Below are 15,866 nucleotides of genomic sequence, written 5' to 3'. Positions count from 1 at the left end.
TCGATATCGATCTATTTACAGAGATAATGCAAATAAATACTGTCCCATAGACAAAACAGCTCCATGTGTTTGTGATTGTATCTGTGTACGTGTAAGAGGGACACAGAGAGAGAAGAGTCAAGAATCAAGTATTTATTTTAGACAAAAATCCAAGTATTATTTGAAATTTAAGTAACGTATCCATGGCAGAATTAAAACAATGACCAGAACTAAACAACAATGACCAAATAAAATATAAATAAATTAAAATTAAGTGGCCCTCTATATTAGAAAACTACAAGAACCCCTGTACCCAGTCTTTGACAACCAGAGACTTGTGAAATGCCATACAGGTTGAGAGAGAGAGAGAGAGAGAGAGAGAGAGAGAGAGGGGGGGGGAGAGAGAGAGAGAGAGAGAGAGAGAGAGACAGAGAGAGGGTACTTTCTCTTCGCTTGAACTCAAGTTTTGGTGGACGGTCCCTAGACCCGGACTGGCAGAGCGCAGCCGCTCAGTCCGGCTCCGCGCGTCAACACCGCCGCCGCATGAATGACGGCGCACTTAACCGACGCAGAGGAAACACTTCGCCGCTTCACGGGAGCGGAGTCAGCGGAGCCTTCATTCCAGAAGGTGATTTTAGTGGTGCCGCTTCAGCCATCTCGCTAGCTTCAGCCATCTCGCTAGCTTCAGCCATCTCGCTAGCTTAAGCCATCTCGCTAGCTTAAGTTTCGGTTTCGTTTAGCCGGCACTCGCTTTTTATAGTGCGCCTTGCGCGTCAAAGAAAATAGTGCCTTTAGTCACCTGGAAAAGATCGATCCAGACATTTTTGGATCGATATCGTGCTTTTTGAGCGTGAATCGATATCGGATCGCGGATCGATTTTTTGAACACAGCCCTATTGATCACTGATCACTACACACTGATCACTCCACACTACTCACTGATCACTACACACTGATCACTACACATTGATCACTGATCACTACACACTGATCACTCCACACTACTCACTGATCACTACACACTGATCACTGATCACTACACACTGATCACTCCACACTGATCACTACACACTGATCACTACAAGGTGATCACTACACGGTGATCACTGATCACTACACACTGATCACTACACACTACTCACTGTTCACTACACACTGATCACTACACACTGATCACTGATCACAACACACTGATCACTCCACACTGATCACTACACGGTGATCACTGATCACTACACACTGATCACTCCACACTGATCACTACACATTGATCACTGATCACTACACACTGATCACTACACACTACTCACTGTTCACTCCACACTGATCACTACACGGTGATCACTACACAACAATCTATTGAATCTACAGAAGGCATCAGCGGACCTTCCTCTCTCCTGAGGAGCTGAAAGCAGTCATCCGTCAACATTGTTTCCACCAGGATGATTAACGTTAACATCAACATGCATTTTTAATACTGAGTCTATTTTTTCAAAACTGTTCCACAATCAGCACAAGAGAAACAACCGGACTGAACCAAATGCATTTAATGACTACATCTTTGAAAATGCATGAACCGAACCAGCCAAACCGTTGTGTACTTCCATCCAATAATAAAAACATAACATAACATTACTGTAAATTAGACTGCAATGTGCTCCATTCTGCTGCGTCTACATCTAAAAGGACATTTTAAAAGGGCATAAACTCCTAAATGGGACACGCAGCGGCGAGCTTAATGAGCTCGATGAAGGAATCTAGTCAGGTGGATCAGAATCCAGAATGTTTAGTAATTGTGTGGGACGATGGTTCACGGAGGTGGAACGTTTATGACCAGACGTCCCTCTGGAACTAAATGAATACCGGGTGAAGACTGAATATTTCCTTGGTGTATTGACGTGGATGAGAACTTGTCACAAATGTAGGAGACGGAGTCGAGTTAGTGTGGATTGATGCACTTGAAGAGAAACATCATGTATGCGGTGGGAATTGGCTGCAAAGTCAATCCAATATACGTTTCAGTTAACTGCCTTTCTTGTGATCTCATTTTTGTCGGAGAGAGCAAGTAGAAGCCATTCAGAATGGATTTCAGGAGAAGCTCTCCACGCGTGGCGGCACAGAGCTCCGTGAGCAGCTCGCCGTCTTCACTTCATCCGAGTTTCTCTGTCTGTTTTTGCTGCGAGTCAATCTGACAAGAAAAAAAACAATTTCACACCCGATATCGATCAGGGTGTTAGAAACAATATGAATAATGTATTGATATAATGAAATTATATAAATGATTTGATGCTGATAAATGGTCAAATAGGAGTTGCTGGGCAACGCTTTTCACTCTCCTTCTTTCCTTCATGCTGTTCTGCAGGTCCAACCCTCAACATGTGTCATCCAAACGCATAAGAAATATCCTGGCATCACTGCTGTTTGTGATTGAGGTTTTAAAATAACATTCCTATTCTATGGAGTTGTCAGTTGTGTCTAAACAGAGGGCGAGCGTGACCACAAACACACACACACACACACAGAGAGAGAGAGAGAGAGAGAGAGAGAGAGAGAGAGAGAGAGAGAGAGAGAGAGAGAGCAAAAGAGATAGAGATTAGCTCTCAGAGCAGAGGGGCAGGATGCTTGTGGACCGGAGCGGGGAGATGCACCTCTGGCGTGAACAGCCAGGCTAACTGACATGTTAGGCTGTCTGTAACAGACCACCAGAGGACCTGCCCTCTGACTTTACAGAGAGCACGAGACACATGCTCACTTCCCTGTGAACCTGTCTCTCTCTCCCCCTCATTGGCCCAACACTCTGGAGCCCCGACGCCTCGCCACTGACAGACCAACACGAGACATCTTCCCTTCCCAACCAGGCAGCAACCTCCGCTTCTGGAAAGTCAAGTTAGCTCAGAAGTGCCTAAAACGTGCATTCTCTCTGTTGTCCATTCGGGGGCGACTCCTCTGGTTGCAAAAACAATTCTGATTGTATAGAAGTCTATGAGAAAATGAGCCTACTTCTCAGGTGATTTAGAGTCAAACAAACAATAAAGCAGGGGATGCTTTAGGGGCGGGGCTACCTGGTGATTGACAGGTACAACGCCACCAATGCAGTTAGCTACTAAGATGACTTAGCATTTAACACTTAGCTGTCAAGTTGACCTTAAATTATGAAGCTTACTTTGTTCGCAGCTTCACACCAGAATCCACATGGATCCAGATCCAGTAAGGGTGCTGCTCTGCCGCTTGTGCCAAAATGTGAGGTTTCAAAACCGCAGTCCACATGGTGATGTCATAATGACGACGTCCACTTCTTCCACAGAGTTTAGGCTCCCAGCCTCCCATCCTGTCAATAAACGGCCCTCTGGGCCTGAGAACACCAGCAGCAGTGTGTTTCATCGCCTCTCACCGCTGTGTCTTTTTATCCATTTTCTCCTGCTTTAAGTAATAAATAAAAGTTAAACTGCAGTCTATCACTATATTTATAGTTTTACCACTTTGTAAAACTATAAAAATTCTAAAACTGTGCGGTCGGATGACACAACTAGTCCCGCTAAGATTTGACACAGTTTGCTACTGAAGCGTGATTGGTGCAGACAGAAGCCCGGAGTCTTCCTCCTCTCCCCGAGATGCAGCCACATTTACAACACAACACCAGTCAATACCAGCTGCTGCTCTGCCCGTGAAAATAGTTCACAACAATGTCTAATTCATTTGGTGACCACAGCAATGAAATGTTTGTGAACAGCAGCATTTACAAAAAAACAAATTACATTTCAGCTACCAATGGAAATAAAAGTGTCAAATACAGCAGCTACTTCAAACAACGTGGCTGTAGGATCCCACGAGCATCAGTTTGAAAGGGACAGCAGCACAGTTTCCACTGGTCGCATGCAGACAAACCATTCACCATGAACTTGGATAGTTCCACTTATGTCTTTACATCAGTCTGCCTTCAAGCAGAAACTTAACAATGTTTTAGTTGATTCCCCAGTTTCTCACATTTTTAGTATATTTGTGTTTTCTATTTTATGTCTGTACATAGGCTGTGAACATTTGTATTCTGTCTGAGTCAAACTTGCATATTTTTTTTTTTTACCTTTATTCCTGCTGAGGTTTCTCGGACCAGATAAATAAAGAATGTAATTTAATTACACCAGTTACTGTCCTGTAGGTTCAATCAGAGCTCAGAAATGTTTCTGTCATAAAGTACAGTAGAATAAACCAAGACTGATTTAAAGGTCACAGAGAAATCTGACAACAGAAATATTAACTTTACCCAAATAACTGTATTGTATTTGTATTTATTCTGTATATATCCCAGCAAAATGAGGATACTGTGTCTATTAAAAAAATAAATAAAAAACAAAAAGACAAATAGGCTTTACAGAAATGCTTCTTTCTAAAGTATATTCTTTCTACAGACTATGATGCTATAATCCTAAAACTCTATCTATACCATTTCATCAGTAAAGGTTATTCTGAAAATAAAGACTAAAAAATAATGTAAAATAAAATTAAAAATGTAAAATGTAAAATGTAAAATGTAAAATGTAAAATGTAAATGTAAAATACGCCCAACAACGTCACTGCCTCACTGCATTTATTTTACAATATTAATTATAGGGCTGCTTTTCAGATCCAGATTCTCAATACAAAATAAAAATCAACTAAGAAAATATGATTAATTATAAATAATATATAGACATCACATTTTCCCAATTATTTGTGGCAATGTTGTATGTATTGTCCTTGTTAAATAAACAATCAAATAAAAAATAATTCTCGAATTATTAACAATGTAAAGTAGTTTGAATTAACTCAGCCTTTGCCTGCTCAACATTTAAGTAATGAACACCTTTATGTATCAATAATTAAAAATAATGAATATTTTATTTTAAAATAGGCCATTCCTGTTGGGAAGTATAAAGATATTTTTGCTACACTGAGAAACTGCTGATAAAAATGTGATTACAGCTGACCTCCACATTCTAGCAGACCTGCCAACCTCCGGAAAATATTTTTACAACAATACTGAAATGTGGCTGAGTTCACACACAGACAGACACACACACACACACACACACACACACACACACATACAGACACATACACACACACACACACACACACACACACACACACACACACACACACACACACACACACACACACACACACACACTCATCTCGGTAACTTGGGAGGTGATGTTACGACTATGGCACATGAGCTTTTTCCATCGCGCTGTGATCCGCTCCTCATTATGCAATAATAGTTATGAATAAGTTGCTCTACTATGAAAAGTCATGTTTACCAACCAGAGACGGATCATTTAACTTGATAAACAAACCAACTAGCTTTCAAATTACGTAATGTTAAAGGTGGAGAAGGTGATTCTATTCAGAAACATTTTCTGTATTATTAAACCTCGTAACATACCGATAGCAATGATAACATTAAATGTTCTGACATAAAAAAGTAGAATGTTATCTGTGGCTGTGGCAGGACTGTAAAAAACCCGTCCAATCAAAAACATCGGTCCAGAGAAAATAATTGGAGGGCCGCCTGTCTATCAATGCTTACATCAGAGAAGAGAGGTCTGCACGAAGGGGGCGGGACTTTTTCAGTTCGGCGATGCGATCAAAGTCAAAGTCTATGTTTTTTCCAGATGAACTACTCTGCCGTTAAGCTAACATTATGAATATTTATTTCCAGAGGTTGGTAGGTTGCAGCTTCATTTCACAGCGATGTTCTCACCGGTCCAACTCAATGCATCAGCAGACGTGAATTAAACTTTCGTTTAGATCATGTAGACTTAATATTGTATTTCACACTGTGAAAATCAAAGCAGGGGAGCGCCGTTCCGTCACGTAGCACTACACCTCGGACTAGAGAGAAAACCACATGACATATCTGTTCGTCATGCTCGCTCGTCCCCCTGGATGTAACTAGGGGAATAATCCAGCATCCATGCTGTTGGACAGCAGTACTGCATGTTCACAATTTAACTTACAGGCGTCACAAGCTTTCTGCATGTTTGAGTGATAAATCACATCAGCATACTGTCAAAATCTCAAAATGCGTACATGCTACGCAAAATAGGTAGATGTTGGCAGGTCGGGTCACTAATGGGAAACAATGTTAAAACACAGCAGTTTGTCCAGCCACTGTATGTTCTCTAAACATTTACTAAGTACACACACAAAAAGTATTTTTACTATGAGACTTGGAAATCCATACATGGACTCAGATCCGTCTCCTTTGAGTCTGAATGACATACCTCAGAAGCTTCATTTTAGTGATGAATAACTATTTTTAATATTATAATGTATCCACATAATAAGAAAATGCAAGCAATGGCAATGTAACAGTTAAAATCCACTAGCGAATCAAGTCAAATAACAAGTGGGATGTCTTCAAAGCTTCCCTCTGATTTTCACTGTGGACTTCACTTTTGCAGTTTGCCATATCTACATTAATATTTTCATTTGACCTCTTTAAAATTGTGCTATTTCCAGTTCCGCTCAGACAATTACAAAGCTATAACATCTGTCCTTACTGACAGTGTCCTATTTTTGTGGCGGACCAGTGCAAGGAGCGCTCCAACGCTGCTTTTTCCTGACCTTGAAATTCCTTTTGCCCATCTGTGTCATATTTGGGTGCCCAGCGCACACGGAGAACAGGTGGGAAGAAAGATGGACTGCATCTTGGAGGTCAGGATTTAAATACGTCTCAGAAACGGTTTCTGCAGCAACGTCACTCTGCTGCATCTTTGTTGATTCTTTTAATAAAATATGTAGAGAAAATAATAATAACAACAGAAATAATAATAATAACAATAAGAATACATTTAATTTATGGCCGCCTGTCAGGATACTCAAGGACACCTAACATGTACACTTAATAATAATAATAAACATATGCACAACAGTAAAACCTAAACAAACATAAATCCTCAACTATAATGGGATAATAAAAAAATATTTTAATATATTAAAATTAATTTAAAATATGATGTAAAAAAACAATAGTGACTTTTAGATTTGTCCATACAAACAATTATTATTTTCGATTATTATTTTTGCAATTGTCATTGTATTAATGAGCTGATAATAACACTGATGATTAGCAGACGTTGATGTGATGTGAGTGATGTGATGTGAGTGATGTGATGTGAGTGATGTGAATGGACTGAGAGCATCTGTGTTGATCACTTTACACAGAAGATAGCAGGTGTGCTTGGAGATGCGTTCACAGTTCCCAGGACATCCCAGCTCCACGACAGGTCATTCGTTTTCTAAATAGCAGTGTTGGAAGAAACTATGCTTTTTTTCGGTATCACATATTATCCCTTCGCTTTCAGTAATGAATTAAGGGTACAAAAGGCCTAGAAACAGTTCACTATCACGCTATAGCATGTTGCTAGTTCATGATCCACTAGTCATAGTGAGCTAATACAAGCAGCTGCAGGGGGGGCTTCGCTGTGTCCACCAGCCCCCCCGAGTACAGGCCAACCTGAGCCCACAGCTACGGTCAAACACCTCCACCTGCCTCGCTGCCATCTGGAGGTGGGGAGCGACATCGGCCACATGCATTCACGCCAGCACCAGCAAGGCATTGTGAGACACCGAAGCTCCCGTATGTAACAAATACGTGTACTCAAATAAAACCACATTTCTGAGCATGTATAGCTCTGTTTTATGGCTCTGCATTGAAATCAAGCCTTTACATGTAAAAACTCACCATCCACAAAAGTCCTGTATCAGGGCCGTGTGTGATGACGGGGTCGCAGAATATGACAATGAAAACGGAATCAACTGTAAAACGCGAGAATCCGTTGAATTTTGTCAAAATCTGGATACAATTTATAAAAATCAGAGTTTTCCCTCCGTAATTATAAGCGTTTGTCACCGCACCGAATCTGAAAGAAAGCCGAGTCTCTACTGTGTTTAAGTGTCATTAACGGCACACCGCTTCATCCAGCGTCTCGCCTCTCTGTCTGTTTCAGACACACACACACACACACACACACACACACACACACACACACACACACACACACACACACACACACACACACACACCAAAGTAATGATTTCAAAACGTGCCCATGGATGTATATAATACTGTTGAAATGCATTTATAGTGTCCCCTATTAAAATGTAGCATATTTTAATACTATTGGAATATGTATATATGTGTTGTGGCTCCCCTATAAATGATTGCTCATATGTTTGCATATTTATGCACATTTGCATTTGTCTCTGAATGACAAGGAATTAGAATTAGAGCTACAAGAATGTTGTTTCAATACATTTCTCATATGTGCTTGTTGTTGTTTCAATGAACAGACACCATCTGATGAAAAATAGCTCTTGAAGTGTAAAACGTAGAATTTCAAAAAAAATGGAAAACACGGAATTTGAGGAGAGAAAACCAATTTCACAGGACCCTATTATGGCAGAGGCTGGAAGACGCCACCTGCTCATCAGGAGGCATGAATGGGTCCAAATCCCCAATTCAACTACATTTTTGGTTTCAAGGTCGCAACTTGATTTGATTTTCAATTTTAAAAGGAGCAGTTTTCGGCTTGATTCCTGACTTTCATTTCCATTTTCAAATAATAATAGAAAAAGCCCATCTCTAAAGATGACATCTGCTTCACAAAATGTCCATCCCCACAATTGGCTTTCAAACTTGTGATGTCATAAATCCCACTCCTACAGCCGGCTCGGAGAAACTTTCCCTTTAGAGCATTTATTTAAAAACCGCCGCGGTTCAAATCTACACATCATTCTGCACGGTGAATGAAGAGCAGGAATAATAGTTCAAACACATTTTTTGAGTGCAGGGGACTTCAAGGTGAGACTGATTGCTAGGAAGCTACTGGTAAATGCACCGCATTGCTAGTTTTACTCTGCTTCCATTTACCCTCACACACACACACACACACACACACACACACACACACACACACACACACTGATAGCAGCAGTGGGATTGTCAGCTGTCTATAATGATATTCAAATGATATACAACACACCTGTGATCAGTTTGAAAGCCTGTTTTCACAGGTGCATTCTGGGTGTATTCCAGGTGACTGACGTACGGCAGTTCACTGGCAGCGTTTTGAAACAAAACACAGGCTTTTGATTTGGAATGGTGTGATTTATGTCGATGACTGTGTGTAGTCATTTGCGAAAACGTTTTGCGTTTTTGCTTTTCGAATTTCAAAGAGTGTGAAGCAGACGACGTGCTGCGCCGGTTCGAGGTTTCAGCTTCAGTCTTTGCACCAAAAGGAGTCGTATTTGGTGTCTTGGCCGACGTTACGGTGTGGCTGGCGAGGGATGGAAGCAGCATGAGAGTGCAGAGGTCAAAGGTGATGAACCTTGAAGATGTAGTCAAGTGTCCTATTTGCACATGGAGTTACTGGGCTGGAGCATGCTGGGAGTTTAGACACGCACGGTACAGTACATACACACACTAGTGTTTCAGCCTGGATGAGCACCAATGAGCCTGCTTTTATGTAACCAACCAGCCAGCAAGAGGCACACACCACTAATGTGTGTGTGTGTGTGTGTGTGTGTGTGTGTGTGTGTGTGTGTGTGTGTGTGTGTGTGTGTGTGTGTAGAAATGCTAATGTAACCAGTCAGCCAGCAGGAGACCACACATTGAATGCAGGGTGGCGATGACCTTAAACACACTAATAAGCAGATATTGGGTGGGTTTCTTTGCTGGATGGCTGCTGACATGAGGAGCACTGTTGTGTGTGACACTCACGTCCACGTGCACAAGGACATCCAGAGTTTTAGTGAATCCTTGTTTTTACTTACAAGGCTAACATTAAAGAAGCTTTCTTCTTCACTTCCTAAATGAAGCGTTCAAACTCCAGATGTGTAAAATGTTTGAACCCTCCGTTTTTCAGTCCCGTCCTCACGAAGAAAAATACCATTTATTTTTCTGCTGAGTAGTAATGCATTCAATCTTTCTGATTTTTCCACACGGCTACATTTTTGTGAAAAAACAATCTGTTTTGAATATATTTATATGATATATTTTGTGTTTACATCAACACTCACACAGTATTTGACTACACACTGAAGACCCAGGCAACATAAGGATGCCTCCTTGGTTCCTGTTCACACAGACTTTTCAACAACCAAGGCGATTTCCCCGTTTCCTGCTTCGGAAGGTTGAGCCTCCAGTAGGACCCGCTGCTGTACAGATGGATGATATAGGATTTTTATCACGGATCACCATAAAAAAACACTCATAATAAATTGATCGTGGTGAATTTTTATTCTCCGGAGAATCTGAATACTGTCGTGGCTGACTTGAAAAGGAGGTCTAGCTCGCCATCATGGTAGAAGTGAAGAATAGAAAAGGATAGAAAAATTACATTTTACACAAATATGTATCTGTTATTTATGCAGGGAAACCATATGATTTATGATGATCTTATTTAAGATGATTATATTGTGTTGCTCACTAAAAAGGAATTTCACAGAAAGAATCTGTGTCTAAACTGTGAGGTAACAAAAATATTTGTCTCTTAAAGAAATGTAAAGTACTAATATTTTTAAGTGCCACTTTTAAGAGTTTCAAACTAATTTTGATGATTAACAGGATAACTTTCTGCAATTATTTTGGCCTGAACAGACGGACGACGGACATCGCTGATGTGACACCAGATCCTCTAACTAACTTAAGCACAGGCATCCTAATCAACACGAGAGCAGCCAACGAGCCATGGAATATATATTACAAAAAATAAATCTCTAAACCGCATTCATGCATATCAATCATGTGACATGCGTTTCTGACAGAGGATGAAGTCACTGACAAGGGCAGAGCCCAAAGACATTCGATTTCAATTTGGTTTTATGGAATGTTTTATGTGGTCACGGCAGCTTTAGAAATGCCAACGGCAACGTGGCAGTTAGTTGTGACCCCCACCACACCTTGGACTTGTTTGCTCCTTTGTCAGAATGCTGGGCCCTGTCTCCGGTCTACCTGTCTGCCTGTCTGCCTGTCTGCCTGTCTCCCCGTCTGCCTGGAATTTGAACACAATGTGAATTAATTGACACACAAGCTATAATGTGATGGTTGAGAAATAGATCAAGGCTAAAGTTGATGCTAGTTGATGGAGAGTGTCGGCACAGCCAGTATCATTTATTATAACTTCATTTCAATAAAAATGAAAATTCTATAAATATGTATTGTTAGTTGTTAATTTAAAATGTGTATGCCATGGGGGGTCTTGATCAGCAAATCATAACTTGTGAAATACAATTCTGCATATATGGGGCAGTCTGGCGCGTTATCACTTTAAACCGTTTTTTTAGTGTTGAAGCGTTCTTGCAGTAATAGAACAGAACTAAGGATGAGGCTCGGGTTCCTCTAAGGTGAGGTGCCAAGTGAAGTCAGCGAGGGCACATTAAAAGCACCAACCCATGGAGGATGAAAGAAGGTGAGCTCATTCTTGTATCACATTGCAAAAGTGAAAAGCAGATTAAAAAAAGATATATATTTAATACATTTTGTTTGTTTGTTTATATAGAAATGAGTAAAGCCACTCGGTCAATGCAAACAATTTGTCATTAGCAAAAGAAGGCTCGATTGATTTAAGACTGAGCTGATCCATCATGTGTCCCAGCGTAACCAACGGCAACAGTAAAATAAATACACCTCAAAGTTTATTTAAATGAATTCATGTGAAAGTATTGTTCAACATATTCATAGTCACTATGCATCATAATGTATTTTCCTGATAGCTGGGCTTCAGGATGGGCAGATCGGAGCTCCGCTTCCATCCAGGGATTCATGACTAAGCTGGACGCCGACGGGGGGAACGACTCAAACGTTACTTTCTTTACTTTGTAGAATGCAATCTAACATATAAACACATTCATATGAATTTTAATAAATTGTTGTTTAATATTAAAATAATAAATCGTGCACCAGCAACTTTAATGCAACAACCAAGGGGTCAAAAATTATACAGGACTTCAAATTCCAGTACATTTCCGATCTACTGTGGCCCAATTCTGATTTGACAGGTACCTGATCTAATTACTAATTGTTTAAAAATAAAATATGCTGCAGATATAGTATTTCAATCATATATATTTACAAAAACCAATATGCAAACAGAATTTGAACATGTAAAAGGTTCACCAGTATTGACTATTACTGACAGAAACAAGCAGGCTTCTTTGTGAGGCTTTTCCTTCTGAAGGTTTTCCGGAGTGATGAAAGAGAGCACAACACCGTCCTACTGCTGTGAACCCGAGTCCCTAAACTCATCATCTTTGTCCCGACTTCTGTAACGTACTTTTCAAAAAGAAAAATAGTCCCGTTGTATTCCTGTACGTCAGACAACAACAGCCCATTATTTACCTCCAAATATGTAATTGAGGTCAACTTGTTATTAACCTCAATATGCCCTCACAAAGAGATGACTGTTGATAGCATATCACATACTGTGTGTTGTGTGTGTTGCCTGCTGGCCCGTTGAGTCCCAGCATCCCTAAAAAAATAGATTTAGATAAATGCAATATAAAAATAACAGTGATGTCGTTTTTTTTTTTTTTTTAATGCAAGCCCGTGTTTGACCAGCTTAAACATCTCAAGCCCCAGGTGAATTCTGGGGCTGTGTCATGGAAAATATAAATACAAATATATTTTGTCATATGAAATGTTTCGGACAAAAGCCAGCGAGTGTTTTTTGCGTTCCAAATGAACAATCTAGTCGATCCACTCCAGTGAAACCGTGTTTCCTCCTACGTCGGTGTTATAGGCTCATTTCAATGGAGCCAATACCATCAATCACATCACAACTGTCCAAAACAACCAAACGTCCATTCTGAAATCATGAATCATTTGCGGGAGCCTCCACATGTGTCGTTGCCCGGGAAACGCCGTTTGATTGGTGCGATGCAGATATCGCGGAGTGATAAAGCTAGCGGGTGAGCATGACGCCGCCCAAAAGGAGAACAGACCCTGAAGGAAACGTTGGTATATTGAAAAACTCTGCTTCCATGCAACGATACAGAAGTGGAAGAAGGGAGCGAGACAGAGGAGGGAGATGAGAGAGAAGTCAGAGGGGGGGGGGGGGCAGCAAACAGTGAGGTTAGCTCAGTCCAACCCTGAGGACCCTGTCGACGGTCCAATAACTGTTAACACTAGTTAAGATACTAAAATGATGGATACAAAAGTGCTGAGTGCCGAGCAGGTCTGGTTTAGCGCTCCTACAGGAACAAAAATGTAAATGCTCATTTCTATTTTCAAGCAACTTCAGAGAAAAAGACCTGCAGCCTTTTGTTTTTCCAGGACAGACGTGTTCTGTGACATTTGATCTATTTTCTCATTTTCCATGCGCTTTACTTTAAAACCAGTGTTTACATTTCGAGTCAAGGTTTCCCTCATTGGTATGTAATAAATGCCGAAGCTTAATAAGTCATCCTCTCCGTGTTCAATTTGTTTTAAGTCTTAAATATAGAGTCAACACAAATCTACATCCACCGAAGCCGAGCGCTGACACGCCGGGCTGGAAGCACCGGACCTGCTCTAACCTAACTGTGTTTCTACATGAGAGAGGAGACGTAGGCTCGGTAACATGCAGACACACACACACACACACACACACACACACACACACACACGCAGGCTCTACTGTTGGACAAAGGGCCCATTTATGAAGCTCCAGGTAGCTTTCATCAGCTGGATCTTCAGTCTGAGCACTCCCTGGACAACACACACACACACACACACACACACACACACACACACACACACACACACACACACACACACACTATGTGGATACATTTTCAGTTTGAGGTCTCTCATGGTAATTATTGAAAATCCACACACACCCACACACACACACACACACACAGTTGAAACAGCCCACAAGGTACAAATGAACAAAGAAAGACACACACAGCATACTTTCAAGTCCTCACACACACACACACACACACACACACATGCACAAGCACCCACACACAGTGTCTACTTGTTTCTGTATGGAGGGGTGTGTGCGTAACAATTGCATCCAATCATGATGTATTCACACACGTAAGGTAACACACACATTACATGAAAACACTGATACCAAACGTTTCGTCGCATGTATGGAGGCTCGGCCTCGGCGCGGAGATCAGGGGTTCGACTCCCGGCCCGGCGATCTTTTTCGCGCATGTCTTCCCCCTCTATCTCCCCTTTCCACACTGTCTCTCTCTACAAAAAACAATAAAAAGGCTTGCATGGCACTTTAGCCAAAAAAATAATCTTTAAATTAGAAGAGGAACATGGAAACAGTGAAACCTCATGCAGAGGAGCGTCCGGGTCCGAGGATTAAAACTGTGGAGCTGTGTGATATCCGCAGCATGTCTGAGTGCTGAATCTCTCACATGTGCCACTTTTAAGTCGACAGTGAAACAAAGCATCCATTGAGAGGGTGAAACCAAGATGAACCGTAGATGAATTTTACTACAACTCTCCTTAAAGAGAGAAAGAGAAGACGAAGCAGCCAATTAGAATAGTTTCAAGGTAGGAACTGAATGTGTCCTGGACTCAGAGCTCCACACCTCTGCCTGGACGAGGAAAACACGGAGACCTCTCAGATCAAATTGTGCAAGAACAGAGGGAAAGCGGCCGAGGTGAGGTGTGTTACCTATCTAGTTTTACAGCTGTGCAAGTTTGTTTTTGTACTGTAAGAAAATAATGTGAAACAGATGGCTGCCTGGAGGCAGGGGAGGCTTTCAACGCGCCAATTTCTTAATTTGCCGTACTCACAATAACTCTGTTAGACATATTAAAAAAATCATGAATTGGAATTGAGTTTTTTACTATATTTCATCTCCTGACACGCGCATCTACCCGTCTGTTCGGTTAAACCTGGTACAGTCACGTAATATTGAAACACAAACGCTCTTTCTCAGGAAGCAATAGCAACTGTGTGTTTGACCTGCAGCCTGCTCTGCTGTCGTTGGGATCAGTGAGGCGGCTGCCTGACTCGTCTGTGGGTCTAACAGCCGTGTACAGTAGTGCTGCCTCTTACCTTCCTCTCCAGCCTGTGACTTCGTCTCTCTATGACTGTTAACAGGACATAGCAACAAGCCAACTGTGCTACGCTATGTAAGGTACCACCAAAGGTCCAACACAAACATGACCAGCGCTGTGATGCTTTCACAAACAGGAAAGACAAGTCTGCATCACACACATGCCTACATATAACCCAAATTCCAGATCAGCATAGTATCAAGTCTCAGGTAAATATAACTGTATTTGTATGTTGTATACGCTCTACAACCACACTTCCATACAAACGGACCGATGCAGTCATTTCATCACCGCTCTCAACCCAACTTCTTTACTCTAACCAATCAATAACACGTTTATTTGATTTAACTATTTTCATACCAGCATACATATACACGATACAGCCAGCATAAAAACAGATTCTTTTTCATCTATTTTTTTTTTTAAAGTAAGACCTTTTTTTTTTTTTACTCAGGGTCAAAATTCATCACATGGTTCATGTCTAGCGATGATGTAACAGGAGCTCCCTGTGTCTGAGCAATAATCCTGCTGCGATATCCACAAAGCCAGTGTTTCTGCCAGATTTAGAATGTTCCTTGAATATTGAATATCAGAAAGTATAACGACTGAATGGGACAGCGATATTGCCACTATCTGTCAAGGAGAGCAGTGAAGACACCGAGGACAAGTGCTCTCTGTTAAACACACAGGGAAGGAAACACTTCACTGCAGTACGAGGTCAAAGCTGTTACTGATAGTAACAGAAAAATAGCAAATAGAGTGCACGTTTGTAAAAAAAACTAAAAACAAAACAACAACAACAAAATTACGACGGGGCGCACAAACACCTCGCACA

This window comes from Eutrigla gurnardus (assembly GCF_963514095.1).
Source record: "Eutrigla gurnardus genome assembly, chromosome: 3".
Lineage (NCBI taxonomy): Eukaryota > Metazoa > Chordata > Actinopteri > Perciformes > Triglidae > Eutrigla > Eutrigla gurnardus.
This window is presented reverse-complemented; position numbering follows the sequence as displayed.